The 16398-nt window shown below is 26.2% G+C and overlaps 1 non-coding gene across 1 annotated transcript; it reads right to left on the bottom strand.

The window, feature by feature from the left end:
- Positions 1 to 13213: 13213 nt before the first annotated feature.
- On the bottom strand, positions 13214 to 13285 carry Trnag-ucc (transfer RNA glycine (anticodon UCC)). Its single transcript has one exon. It is a non-coding gene; the product is annotated as a tRNA-Gly (tRNA).
- Positions 13286 to 16398: the final 3113 nt, after the last annotated feature.

Here is a 16398-nt window from a genome sequence, read left to right as displayed (position 1 = left end):
ATTGTAAATATTTTAGCACCCCTGAAAATTAAATTTTGAAAAGTACCAATTTTCCGCGTTTTTATTTCTTTTGTTATAAATGTATGGACCGTATCAATATTCCGAGCATCGGCGTTTTCGACCAAAAACGTACACTTTCCTTTTCGGTCGATTCACTTTTCGACCAAATTTAAAAAAGACTGATTCCCTCTTTGGCCAAAACAATAATTTATATATAAATAAAATAATATTTTTATAAATTACATAAAATATTGATCCATAACTTACACCGTAATTAGACTTCAGCGGGAACCATTTTTAGATTAAAATTGTTGGGCCTGACTTTCCCCCTTAAGGCTATCCCGTTCCCACATTAAATACGTTGATATCCGTTGTGATGACATACATCACAATTTCTAAAGTTGATTTAGAAAACTTAACAGTAGGTATATCTCAACCAAATAAACTCAAAAATCCAAAAAAAATTAGTTGTACATATTAAATGATTTAGTACGTTTATTTATTATTATTATGATTATTTAACGTAATACACATTAGTACATTAAAATATGTGTCATATGCGTATATCACGTGTACCTAAATAAAAAAAAAAATTTTACATTACCTAATATTGGTTTATACGTATTAATTTTATACTGTTACCTAATTTATTTTCTGATGGAGTTAAAATGAATTCAATTTTACCTGTCTTTTTTCTAATGGAGTTTACACTAAAAAAAGGTACTTGTAGAGGAGTTTACGTGGTTCAATGCCCTTTTTTAATTTTTATACCTAAAAATATTGAATATTTTGTAATTATAAAATGTGAAAATTGCAGGTATTGTTCGTTTATTCTAAGCTAATATTTCAGTTTTACTTATCATATCAATATATTTTATATATTATTTATTAGGTATCTATATTAAAGCGTATTTATCAAAGCATGCAGTGTTATAATGCAGGATTTTTAAATAATATGTTATTTTTATTATATGTAACATATTTAAATTGTATTTTACCCACACAACATTGTACAGATGTAATAGTATGCAACATTCATGTTAATAATAATATAATATTATAGTAATAGCCAATAGCCAATAGGAATAGATTTTAACTGTTATAAGTTTTTTTGGAAATAATATGTATCAATTTACATTACAAAAATATTGTAAACATAATAATATATTCTTTTCAATATTAACCATAATTATTTAAGAAATGTTTTAATACCTAACGTTTATCTTTATTCTAATCGATTTTGAATATATGTTATTAGTGCAATAGATTGTAAACTCGTGATTTTTAAATATCATAAAAATGTCATTTTGTAAAGTCTCGCGGCTATCGTTATTTTTATAATAATTGAAAATTTAAATTTATTATTTAAAATAATAATTGTTAGCTGTGTTTAACCCACGAATTAAGATATTATAAATATATGAGTATATCTTAATTCGTGGTTTAACAATGGCTAAATGATGGTTTATTTATTTGTAACTTTAAATATAATAATATAATATACTCTATAATATTTTTAAACTACAACGAAAAATAAATTTAAATTTAAATTAAGCTTTAATTTTTCAATTCTGAGCTATAAAAATTGAACATTTTGTAAATTTTTAACTTTGTAGAGTAGACGAGACACATTTGTTCCGAGCTAAATACAACACTGGGCGTGTTATGACAGGAACGCTGTTTAGTTATTTGGTAATTTCAAATAAAGATCCATAAACCGTAAACTAAGTATTTATGTGATAATAAATAGATACATTTGTAATATTATGATTAAGGTGGAATAAGTCGTACTACCAAACAAGTATTTGGTATTGTTGTCCCGGACCGATCAACTAATACACTCCTTCCCTTGATGCAAAAGTACATACATCCTAATGCATTTATATGCAGTGACATGTAAAGGTATTATGGTCAATGTGCTAATATATTTAGGTAAGTTATATAAATTAATAAATAATGCTAATGAAAATAAATAAAATTAATTAATTTTAATAAATTATATGAATTTAAAAAAATAAATATGTATCGTAAGAACCATAACATTTTTTTTTTTAAATAATTTATATTTATACAAAATTATATAGTGGTCATGGAGTGGTAAACCACTCAAATGACTTTGTTGAGCCCCCCAAAAATGAGCCACCAATTTGGGTAGCGACTGGAAGATTTAGCCAGGAGTGCTTGAATAAGCAGTGAGAAGGAGCTCTACCACCAAATCGAGAACCCATTCGCTAACACACGCAGCATATAGAAAGGTCGTGGAGAGAGCTGAAACGCATATTGACAAGATGCAATTGCAAGCGGGTAGCGGATTCTTACATTGGCGAATGAATGTATAAGACCAATATATTAAATCTCTATAAAAAGGTACTAGTTGTCGTGAAAAGCGGTCGGAAAATCGAAAATTCGAAAATCCGACTACGTGACGTTAGTCTATTACTTTACACGAATAAAAAACCTATTAGACGTTTTTCGATATTTTGAATCAATTTTAAAATATTAATTTCTATCTACTTAAAATAATTTGATATTTTTGACTTAGAAAATAAACGTGTAAAATCATATAATATAATGTAATATTATAGTATAAAATTATTGTTGTGGAAACACTGCGAGCCTTATAGTGGTACGAACTTAGTAATTTTCTTCACGTTTTTTTCTTAGACCCAAAAACCAGAGTTCCACCATGTTTTTCAATGTTTTTTCAATGGCAACCAAATTTTCTCATGATAATATATATCGTCATCTACTCGAGTTTACAATACAAAAATATTCTTCTTAAAAAACGAAAATACTTTATTAATGAATGTTTTATTTAGTTATTTATTATTATTATATAATTATACAAATTAATAAAAAATAAAATATGTATGTACTCCCATTTATTTCATTTTAATTATAATTATAATATTTTCATACATCTTATCTTTACAGATATTAAAAGTATCTTTAGTCTATAATCTATACAATGTCTATAAAATAGCTAAAATATACCCACAATGATTAAAAACTATCTTTCTATCTTATTCTTAAAAAGAAGAAATCAATTATTTGTACGAGTCTAATATTTTTAATAGCAAATCAACTGATAGTCTTATGAATAATAATTTCATAAACTTGTTTATGGCAACAGTTCTTTTAAGGCTTTAACAATTGAAACACAAAATGATGATAGCATATAGGTTTATCATCTAATGATAAGTTAGTATTAGGTATAGATACATATTTTTATTAAATATACGTATAATTATGTAGTATAATATTTTATAAGTGACACAAATTAGATATGTAGGTAAAATATTTACTTACATAGGAATTAATACTAATACAAAATTTCTTATTTTTATAGTATAATAATTTGTTAATACCTAGGTATTTTAAAAAAAGATATGTATATATTTAATGAAATTAAAATATATTTAGTATTTCATGAGTTTTGCTTAAATAATTTGTGTTGATTTTATGTTTATATTTTAAAATTTAAACAATTATAGGTACCTAGGTAAAGGTATACCTAAAAATTTAGAATTCGACTTAATTAATCTTTAAAATATAAATTATATATACTATTATTTATTAAAATATGATAACAAATAACAATTATTACATTGGTAAATAATTTATGTATACATTAATAATATGTGAATTATTATTAACCTTTAATAAACTACATGTTGATTCTATTTAAGTATATATATTTTTTATAATAGAAAAGTTTTTGGAAATAATTTTTAAAATAATTTAGGTAGTCATTAAAAATTAAAATTGTTGAAAACAATTTATATTTACTTATTTTTTACTATGTTTTATCATTATCCATTTTTAACGGTTTGATTAATAGTATATATTTTTAATTTAATATTCTTAATAACAGAATATTTTTCTAAGAATTTCAATAACTACTTAAAAATAAAATGTTGATGAATAGTTAGGTACCTATAATTTATTATTAATACTTAAATCTAGCTACTTAATAACTATAATAAATTAAAGGATCTCGATATACTAACTTTATAGATGGAGTAAATAATTTACCAGACTTGATAAAACTAATACTGATGATGAGTTACCATTTAATAATAGTTTATTAGACTGGTGACAGGTCAAAAACATATAGAATACGTAAAAATGCATTATCTTGATTATATAAATTCTTAAAAATCATATTTTTTTAAAAACAACATTACCTGTAGACTATAGAACATTACTGAACATTATTTGGGTTTGATTTAGGTAATATAGTTAATATTAAAAACGATGTTATATCTGGAATAGTAATATAAAATTATTTTTAACAATATTATCCTAGGTACATTTTTATTTTATAGTAATATTTTATTGAATGATTTCAAATTCAAATTGAACTTATATTATAATGTTGATGTATCATCAATTATAATACCAAAATAACAAAAATTAAAATATATTAATTTTTTTATTATATAATTAATAATTACCTACAACGGGGTTTCCAACCGGTTTTTCAACCCGTGGTTCGCGAACACATTTAATATGTTTATTAGATATAATTTTTTTTATTACTATTCCCATTCAATATTATTTAGTTTTTATGATATTAGCCAATTTTATAAATATCGATGACATGGGGTTTGTAATAGTAGCAATTTAGATTTTAGAATTTTAGATAATGATGATCTATATAACATTATCGATAAATTGTATTATAGTTTTAACGTTAAGTTATTTATATTTTATTTTATATAATATGGTTATGGCCACTTAATTGGCGATAACGATTATTAGAATATAATATACGAACAAAATGTCAATGAGTTATTTTAGTTTTAGTGTGTTGCTATACGTCCTGTATCGGCTGTATGAAACAATCTACATTTTATTATTTTAAGTATAGAAGTAGGCTCGATATTCAAAGTGACTTAAAAGTGAAAATAAATTACATTCAGCCTGATATTGATAATTTTGTGACATTATTGTCACAATAAATTTAAAAATTGTAATTTAAATGTTAAGATTTAACTAGTCTAAAAACAAAGATTTTTTTAGTTTCATAAATATCAAAAAATAAAAAAATGTTAATAAATTAATGAATAATAAAAATATATGTTAAAAAATTTTAGGTACTATAAATTTGGTTTTAGAATTAAGGTGGTACGCGTATTGATAATAAAAGTATGGTGGTACTCGATGATAAAAAAGTTGGGAACCTCTGACCCATAACAATGCATATTTTTTATAAATAATATTTATTACATTGATAAGATGTGGTAATGTACCAGCATCTCTGCAACAAGATTGCACCCGTTATACCTTTTTACACGAAAAAAAAAATGCAACGATTGCACTCCAAGCAACAAAGATAATTGTCACTTATTTTCCTTCTTAAATTTATAGGCTTAGGACTGGCAACAATAAAACATAATTGGATTTAAAAATAGAATTATAATAAATATAAATAATAGGAATTATTGATATTTGATTCTGAAATAAAATTTTGCTTTGTATATTTGTGTCTTATATTCTGACCACTAATTGCAATGCAAGAGTGTGTGATTTAAATAAATGTTTTATTTTAATAGATAACTAATAAACATACTGTAATGAAATAATATTTTTATTTCATTTGATTTATAAAAATAAATTCAATGAATATGTTGAATAGCAATAATAATAATAATTAATGGATCATAGCATTAAAAAGTTTAATATTTTGATACTGATAAATAATAATACATAATAATAAGTTTATCATAAAAAAATACATGTGTAATACACAAATGCTTAAGAAATTTTACAATTAAAAATAGTAAGTAGCGGTATAATATATTAATATAATATAATGAGAATTAAAATTTATGCTAAAGCTATTTTATCATATATATTTAGAAATAGGTATCTAAATTTATTTTTAAATTTTATATATTTTTTTTAAATATTTCAAGGGAGTTTTTAATTTCAACTTTAAAAATTCAAATGAGAACCTATACATATTTTGCAGATATAAAGTGAAGACATTTTTTTTATTACATTTTAGTGATCCTACTACATTAATGTATGTAAAATTTGAAATTGTTCTCAAGCATAGAGTTTCACATAAATTAATGTTGTTCGACCACTAAAATGTATAAATCAATGTTTTCAAATTATGTTTGCAAAAAAGTATAAGTTCCAATTTTTAAGTTTTACCCTCAAAACCTCACTAAAATATTATAAAAAATATAGCATTTTTAAATAATTTAAGATGTTATTAAGTAAAACAAAAACGTTCATGCTATACATTTTTATCTATTTTAAATATTAATATAATAAAATAGCTATATGAAATAAATTTTAACATGTTTATGTAAAATATAATAATGATATAAAATTGTATAATCAAAATATGTACGGTATTAATTAAAAAAAAAAAATAGACGAGAGTATAATCTGGTATTATTTATATTTTCTGGGATCCGCATAAGTTATAACTGGAATATCGTATACATAAAATATTGGTTGTTCGCGCGATGGGGACTGGGTTCTGCGCCTTACTTTTAAAATGATCCCTTCTTTCGGTGGCATACTAAATTTTTCTAATCTGCTGTCGGGTATCTGAGGGCAGCATCTTAGAGTTCTACTGCCGCAGGAATCCAAGAATATAATTCTACCGTAAAACTCGATATTACATACTGTTTTGGCCAAGCAAACACCCATCGAACCATTGTTCATGGTACATGATTCAGCTAAAAAAAAAAAAATCGCGTAAGTTATTATTGTTAATGCATATAATCTTGAAAATAAATTTAATAGATCCGCTGCCAGGAGTTGAGAGTATTGACATAATACCACTGTCCACTATGATAACACGTACCTACGCAATCTTCCGGATTCAAAACCTGAAGTTATTAAACACTAAAATGTATACCTACTATATATCTGCACACAGCATATTGTGTATTTTTATAAATTTACTTTCGAACGGGCTATTATGATTTGTTTTTCCTTGGGAAAAATTTAGTACAGCTGTATAAGATTTAATTGTCAACTATTACGTATCTAAAGTTTATGTTTTTAATTAAATATAGAATTTAATCGAAAACGGATTATAAGGAGAACGGCAGTTAAAATTACACATTTATTATTATTTAGGTTCATGCAATCATGCAGTAGATTGTATATTATGTTTAGTTATTTATTTTTACGTATATATTTTCTCTATATTTATTATTTTGTTAAGGAGAACTTTCATTAGTTATTTTCTTATGCGATTTATAAAGAATAAGTTATAATTTATAAAATTGCAAAATAAAGGAGATAATTATATATAATATATATGGAATATAATACACACATACAAACACATAATAAACGCATAACTTACCGCATAACCCTTCGCATATTTCTCTTGTCTGAGGTAGGTGATAATTTTCGGTGCAAGTGTGCCAGCCATTTGGAGTGTATAAAGGTAGGCACGCTCTCAAACTAAGATCGTAAAACCATCCTGTATTTTCCCAGTTTTTAATATAAGATTCGGAAGCATTACAATTTTCCGTTACCGGTCGACGACATCTGTGATCTTAAGAAAAAAGTAAAAATAAAATTGAAATTAAAAATACAGTTCTGAAATGGCTCTTAAGAGGTAAGTTTAAACGATAAAACTTGTAAATAGGATTTTACACAGTTTAAAAATGTCGAATAGAAATCCATGTAAATTTAAATTATATATACCAATATTTGTATCGAATCATAAAATCACCATAGTCTGGGTTTCAAAAAAGATCCGAATGTCGATAGATAATAGTCGTGTGTAAATATCGGGAAAACAAAATAATTCCATCGGCGACGACTATAATAATTTCGAGAAAATATTTATTTTTAGAATCAACATATTATTTTGCTTAATAGGTCGAAAATATAGAAAGTATCTAATATAAAGGTAGTTAAATTAATAAATTTAATCTTTGAGTAAAACAGCTCAAAATAAAATATAAATCAAGACCAATTCGACATGTCATATACGGATATACGATACCTTTGCCTAGTCCGACATCAGTTTGCAAAATGATGATGATGATCATCAACCCTAAGATGTATGTATGCTTGGTGGACATTATTTTATTTTTGCTGCTGTACTGTTCTAATACCCTTTTCTGTGACGATTAGCGGGAAGATACGAGTAAACGATAAGTGAGACTAGTGCCTGGAAGATTTCACGCGACAGACTGTGACATTCAAACAGTGATCTCTCTTAGGTATAACGACCGATCGTGGGGGTGTAAGCATTTGTACGCATGCGCGTATGTGTATGTGTGTGTGTGTGTGTGTGTGTGTGTATTGTGCGTACAAAGATCCACCAATTTTTCTGTAAGCACTGCGGGAATCTATCGATTCATCCACCACCAACCAATTTTTACACCAGTATTATATTTTATGTATCACGTGTGCGCAAAACAATAATTCTCCCTCTGAAGACGTCCCTGTAGTGTTAAGCCACAGGAGCCACAGATTATACACTAATATTATTTTATACATTTTCAAATGTTGGGTCAAAAAGACCACAGAATTTATATTATACATTTTTTACCTCAAAACCGTACAGGTTGCTGTGATTTATATTTAGTGTTTTATGTAATATTAAATTGTCAATTATATATAATACCAAAGTAGTATCTATTTTTTCACAGTTTTAAGTACACGCATATACACTCGTACACTAATACACATATTTGCATACCAAACATACCTAACGTAGTTCGACAAACTACAGTAATTACTAATTTCCCAGCAACCTCGATAACTGCAGCTTATCGAATTACTACACCACTATTCCTCCAGTTATCCTTCTTTAATTTATGCTCCCAGCTGTACAGTATACAGGGTGATGTTGTGTATTGATACTACTCTGAATAGTGGACACAATTTCGGTGACTGTGAGTGTCCGCCATTCTGAGGTTTCGCTGTACATCGATTATTCTTATTTTTTATAATATGATGTTCATCTTAACATAAATATATGTTATATTCAGTGTGTCAATAAGTAGAAAAATAAATACAACAACTGACAACCAGTATAAAATATTTAAGATTTCGACTGTAAAGTGATCTAGTAACCATCACATAATAAATGTACATATATATATCAAGTCTTAATGAAAATTCGATATTGATGTAGAATGAAAATCTTGTTTTTTTTTTTTAGTAAATTTGTACATTAATTTAATAAACAACTTAGTAATTATACAGTATCTTACATTCTTACACATTTTCGTAAAGTTATTCCGAAAATATTTTATGTTAATTTTTCAAGCTATTTGATTACTCAAAAATGTTCATCGTTAATATTAATAATAATGTTCGAACGCGGATCGATTATCACGCATTATCGAAATTAGATAATTCCCCCCAGATCGTGCAACGGCGGGCGAATCTTTTCGAGCCGGTTTTACCCCCTCCCTCTTCGAAGTTCGCCACCACCGTACCGATGCCGCGAGTGCTAATATATAAGCTGTGCCGCCAGCCTTTAACTTAAATGACACTTTTTCCCAGGCGTTCGAGTTGCGTCCGTTCGCCGCCTAGTGCCGGGTTGTGCGGCCAAACCGCGTGTGCGGTCAACGCGTTGTTCGTACTTATTATTCGCGCCGGGCTTTGCTCTCCAGCGTTCTACCCGTGCGGACCTAGTCTCCGCACGCCCGCCATCTTCGCGTGTGTCGCAAGTTCTAGTTGTTTTGGTCGCGCTATTGAAACGTGCCTACCCGTGTCTTCATCACACGTAATCGTCTAGCGTGATCGCTGCTGTGTTGTGTTTTACGTCCAGTTCGACGTCTTATTCGAGCGATACGACTCATCGCCGACACCGGCGACACCGACAATCCGTTGTGGGTTCACGTGTGTTCGAGTATACTTTCGGTCCGTAATAACGTGACGTAGGTATATATGTCAATAACAGGGTGTCGTGAGGGAAAACAGCGTATATACAGCGGCAATATTATTGTATATAGGTACGCCGTCGTCCGATATTCGCCGTGTTCGCGGGTACCACCCACACCCTAGACGTGATCGTCTCGCATCTCAAGCTGCTGTCGCTTTACCAGCTGGGAGGACCGGAGGAATAGCCGCATCATTAACCTGCCTTCGTAGACCGTCGTGTCACCACCGAAGCCGTGGTCATTGGTAATTTGTTATTTTGTATTTTGTTCTCTGATGTAAGCTCCCTCTATACAGGCGAAGCACTGCTGGGTGACTTATTAATTATTATTATATATTTTTGTATATATAGGGCACTCATTCGTTAATTATTGTCATTTATTGTATTTATCATTCTGCTTATTATTTATTATAACTAGCTGTGTGCGCTGAGCGCTTTAAATTGATTATATTATTGTTCTATATACACATATACCGGGTAACTTTTCCCGTCTCCAACAATTCGCGAGTCGTGTCTGATAACCGCGAATTTCCATAAGTAGGGTCGGACACGGCACCAACAGATAAAAATCGAACATTTTTCATATTAATAAATAGCTATATTAGGATCAGGATATTTTGAAAATATTATTTATTGTTTAAAAAATAATAATATAATAGTTTGGTAAAATTTGAAGAACCTATCTACGATTGTTAATTTTTGGATTCAATAAAATAAAATAAAATTAGTGCTTTGAAAATATATAATACGTGTTTTAAGATATTCCACATATTTAATGTGGAATATCCAATTGAATCAAATTATGTATGGCTATTTTCCAAACTCTTTTTTATAACTTTAAAACAAAATATGATAAATCAAATGTTCTAATTAAACAGATATAAGTTGAATTAAATACATAACTATATTGTCTATTATTATTACTTGTAGTCGCAAAATATTATCATACAAATCTCATTAAAAAAAAATGTATTCATAAGGGTTGTGTTCAATACCATATATCTATATATTTTAGTTTTATACGTGTACAATTTATTATGTAATTTCAATAAGTAACTATTCTTTGTTTCATTAAATGTATTAAAATTTAAATAACGGATATAATTAGTAATTAGTATGTAATATTTTTAAATTATAATATTGTACTTTCCTAATTAGTGTTAAAAATAAAAAAATATTTTAATTTAATAAATGTTTTTTGTTTTATTTAATTAACATAATATAATTTGTAAAAATAATAAAACCATATCTTCAAAACACAATTTTTCTTGTTAAAAAAAAAATGCTATTTGGAAAATATTTTAAAATAAATTAGGTAATACCTAACTAATAAAAAAGATAATTCATATATATATATGTTACATCCTAATATTATCATGTGTCATTCACATGTTTACTTTTTTCAATTTAATAATAATAATTTGTATAATTTCTGGTTTAATTGTATGTGTTGGTTGATACGATAATTAAATAGCTTTTTTTTTAAAAAAAATTATGTTTGCTGAAAAACGTTGAACAGTTTTGAAGAAACATAAAAAAATTTGTTATAGGTTTGGTTTTGTTTAAAAAAAGTTATATTGCCCATAACTTAAAAAATAAAAATGTTTGACCCCTTTTTAAAGGGCATTTCTTCATAATTGTAGATATATATTCGTATGACGTCGGCTGGTCACTTCTGACTACCTTTTTAAATTTTTTTTTATTTTTTTTTTTTTGAACATTTAAAATTCTTTTAATTCTGGATCTAAGCTATTTTCTAACAACTATAACTAACGAGAAGAGTATAATATAGATTGCTATAAATATAATATTTACGCTTACCATGAAAAAATTAATGAATCATTCAATCATGATAATTTCTTATTACTTAAAAAAAATAATATTATATTATATTAGTTCATGTTTTATGATTAGGTATTTTATCAAATTATAGTATGATGTAGATACTACCTAAATGCATAGTTATTTATATATATAGATAATCTAATTAAAATATGTGCATTTATAAATTGTATTATATTTGTATTAATAATTTATTTTAATTATGTATTTTCATTTCTTAGGTAGGTATTTATAGAATATTACATTATCAGTATAAATTAATAAAAAGCATTAAACATTAATTGATTATCCAAAATAAACACATAATTTCTTCCAAATATGCACCATTTTATGCAATAATTAGTATGATTTTTAAAATAAAATAGCTACTAGCTAGGTATTCAAACAAATTTTATATTAAAAATATAGCATAATACAACATTAATATTACACAAAATATACAAATATAAATTTGGTTAGGTTTGTAGTAAAGACGTATAGGTAGTATAATATATAGTAAAGTTTTCCTTAGTTTTCCCAGAATACTTTTGGTTCCTTTAACTACCTAGTTATCGACTGTCCCATGGGATAATTGCAATTATCGACAGTTTTTGACAAACACAGAAGTGACGATTATACAAATATACTGATTGTATTCGCACGTATGCGGTAAGTTAACATTTACAAAAGTGACTACAATTTGGCAAGCACGCCTGACGTATAGGATTGGGATTTAATTATTATTATAATAATTATACATTATATTACTATAACAAAATAAGTATTTTTGATCTTGTAAAATGAAAATAAATAATATATTTATATAGTACCTAACATTTTAATTTGTCTTATAAAACATTTTAAATTTCCAATTTGAAACCCCTCTTAGAAAGTTTGAACCATTTTTGTGATATAGGTATTACACTGTATGATTGGCGTGTATGTCACATAGAATTTGGATTACGGAATAATTATACGGTGTGTTTGTTAATTCTTTCCGGATTTATACGGGATCCGCCTATTTCAATTCTGGAATCCTACAGTCCGCGAGATTGCTTTCCGGGATTATACAGGCGTTCAATTAATACATTAGATAAATTTGTGTACCTATTTATATTGTACTCAGATAAAATATTATACTTCTATCAATACCTATATACACTGTTATAACTTATAATTTTTATATCATACTATTACTATATCAATATTAAAAAAAATATATTTAGAAGGGTTTTCTATTATTATCAATTACAAAAATATATATTTATATTTGCTCATAAATCATAGTTGTGGTTAGGTGTTTAATGCCCCTCATGAAGATTAGTTGCTGTGCCACTGTTATTGCTTTATTAATTATACATAATTATTAATTTTCTAAATTAAATTTATTTAAAAGAACCTATTAAAAATTGTTCATCACTAGTAACTCACAACTTAAAAATAAGTGTAAAAAATAAACGCAAAAAGTTCGAATTTATTAAGGGATGGATAAAACTAATAAAAATTGACTGCGATGGCCGGGAATCGAACCCGGATCAACTGCTTGGAAGGCAACTATGCTGACCATTACACCACCATCGCATGTTTAAGAGAGTGTTATTTTATATAATTAGAAGTGTAAGATTTTTCTGTTTTAAATAGGATTATATTATACTAATGTTTCACAAAAACCTTAGAAGATGAACCGTAAAATTATTAAAGATATAAAGAATTCAAACATGAGTATGGAGTATCACGGGATTTATAAAAACACCTAAAGGTACTACGATCGTGAACAAAAAAAGGTTAAAAATTACTGCTTAGTGCTTATAATAATTTATTTACATATAGGGGAGTACATTACACAATGATATATTTATTTCTACATAATTCTTAAGGTAATTTATATTTTAACGACGTAAAATTCAAATTTAACTGATATAGTGATCAATTGATCAATTAACCAATGTATGTATAATGTATCACTATATACGTAACTACAGTATTTAAGCAGTAAATACTAAATAGTAATCGCCCAACTGAAGTAAGTACAATTTTTTAAAAACTAAATAACTAGTTGTATTTTTATTATTTATATTTATCTAGTTATTTAGAAATGCTTGGAACCAAAATAACGTCAAAATAGGCAGATACTAGATAGCAGATAGGTAGGTATTTAATTATTTTGGTAAAATATAACTTAAATTCAAAATATTAAATAGGTATTCAAAACGAGTAGGTAATATGTCTAAATTAAAATTCAGTATTTCAATATAAGTAAGTTACATACAAACTAATACCTATACATACCCCCCCCCCCCCAAAAAAAAATGTATTAACTAGTACAAATGATGCTTATTGGCTATTGCCGTAGTGATATAAATAATAAATAAATAATTTTTTAACAATAAAATAGGTTCAAATTTTTATGAAAATAAAAAATGTCTTAATGTCAGTTGAAAAGATCAACAATAAAGTATTAATAATATGTAAATGTAATAGTTGGGTACCATTATAGATTAAAATTATGATATATATTACAAAAACCTACATGATATATACAATTTAAAAATGTTAATATTATTTTATAATAAGTTTAAAATTATGGTTGGTAGGTACTAGGTACATAAAAATTCAGCAGCAATTTACAGCATAAAATCTGCAGTTTTCGGATTTTGGTTTTTTTTTGCTATACTTAATTCAAAAATAAATTACTGTAAGGACTTGACATTTTAATCAATTATTTATATTAATAATAGGTACTAAATATGTATTATCATAAGTACAATATTTAAGATATTTTGAATATTTTTGTGATATTTATACAATTATACATAATACGTAGGTAGGTATTTTAAATTTCCTACTTAAAAAAAATATATTCGTTTTTTATGTGAGTAAAAACCTTAGGACAAAAAATGTAACATAAGGTCCCTCAAATTTTTTTTTTACCACGAATAAAAAATAACAAAAGTACGTAGTTACAATTTTTTTTTGTCATTCAGATTAAATTAAAAAATTTTATCCACGGATTAAGATATATTAAATTCTTGTAGAAAGTGTATAACATTTTTCCTAAAGGCTTAACAATTTGATACAAGATTACTCAAAAGTTTATTTAATGGAAAATAAAATAGCTTAGCATAAGGTCAAAATCATTTTTTACAAGTTAAAATTTTGAGCCATTGCCATTTACACATGATATAACAATTTTTCATAAGATAATTTATTATATTGTGTTATTATTCAATAAATATGAATTGTCTCAACTTGAATAATTCCGTTGTAATTAAACTATTACTCTTATACTCAATACAATTTTCAAAATATTTAGACTTAGGACTTAGGTATTTTAAGCTATTTAAATTACAGGCGTTTGAAATTTGACTATATAATATTTTTTTAAGTATTGATTAAATTGATCGGTCAAAAAGATAAAACTTTTAATACAACAGATGCCATGTAAGTTTTTTTTTTAATAATTGTATTTTTTTTAGCGAAACCAAATACATACACAAACACAATAATATGCACATATTCAAAAATGTATTTTTGACTGCTACTGACTAGAGTTATTGACTTATATACTATGTATGTTCAATTTAACATTTTAACATTTAAAAGTTGTGTTTATTAACATTTAAAATATTGACAGTTTTATAAAGTTCGATAAGATAACTTTAAACTGCCATAAATAATTTGGGCAAAAACCAATCAGTTGTACATATATTTCTATTATTTCATCTTACAATTTGACCGTTATTTAGAGTGCCTGTCATATAGAGATATAATTTAATTTTTCCCATAATACTTGACGGAAAAATTACCGTTACATAGAGGTAACCGTTAACGGAAGTTTTACTGTACCTATACTGATGATAGCCCTAGCTAATCTTCTGTATTTAATATTATAAATAATTTCAAATAATAACAAAAAAAGAGTGGGCAAGTGGATATCGCTCTGCTGTAAAGTAAAGATGGAGAATAGGTCACTATAATGGATATGTTAAATTTGAATGCAAAGAAAGATATCATCGTACGAGTATACAAAAAACGATTCTGACCGGAAATGATTTGTCAGTCTAGGATAATTAGTAGGATATATATTATATTATTACCTGTATTTAAATTGTGATATATCGTTATTTTACGCGATTTCGTAAAAAATTAAATTTCATACGCTCATAAAATGTTTTCTATATTGACGCTGGAATTTTTTTTTACAATTACTTGTAGGAAAACTTATGGATAACCTTGTATTGGATTTTTGAACCTTAAGTATAAATCACAAAAATTTTATGAATTTTCAACTTCAAAATTCCTTGCAAATTTTCTCAATTTTGATATATTTCGTAAACATTTGAACTTTAAATGCTTATAAACAAAAATTGTGACTAACGATTTTTGATTTTTTTTTACTACGATAGGTACAACTTATAATAAACCTTGTATTAAATTTTAAAGATTTTTTGGATAGCCAAATTTTTTTATCGGCATTTTAAGAAAAAAACTTAGAAAAGTCGAAAATTTCAATTGTCTATAAGTAGCTTAAAAAAGGTCAAAATATTTTAAAAATTTAATCGTAAATAGGTAACCATAATATAAATATTTGGTGAAAATTTCAAGTATTTACAATGATTCGTTTTTGAGTTACAGCAAAATCAAAAAATCGATTTTGTCGAAAAGTGGTTATGCGTAAAAATTCCCGTTTTTCC

This window comes from Rhopalosiphum padi, chromosome 3 (genome assembly GCF_020882245.1).
Source record: "Rhopalosiphum padi isolate XX-2018 chromosome 3, ASM2088224v1, whole genome shotgun sequence".
NCBI lineage: Eukaryota > Metazoa > Arthropoda > Insecta > Hemiptera > Aphididae > Rhopalosiphum > Rhopalosiphum padi.
Note: the sequence above shows the minus strand (reverse complement) of the source record. Positions and strands in the feature narration are given on the sequence as shown.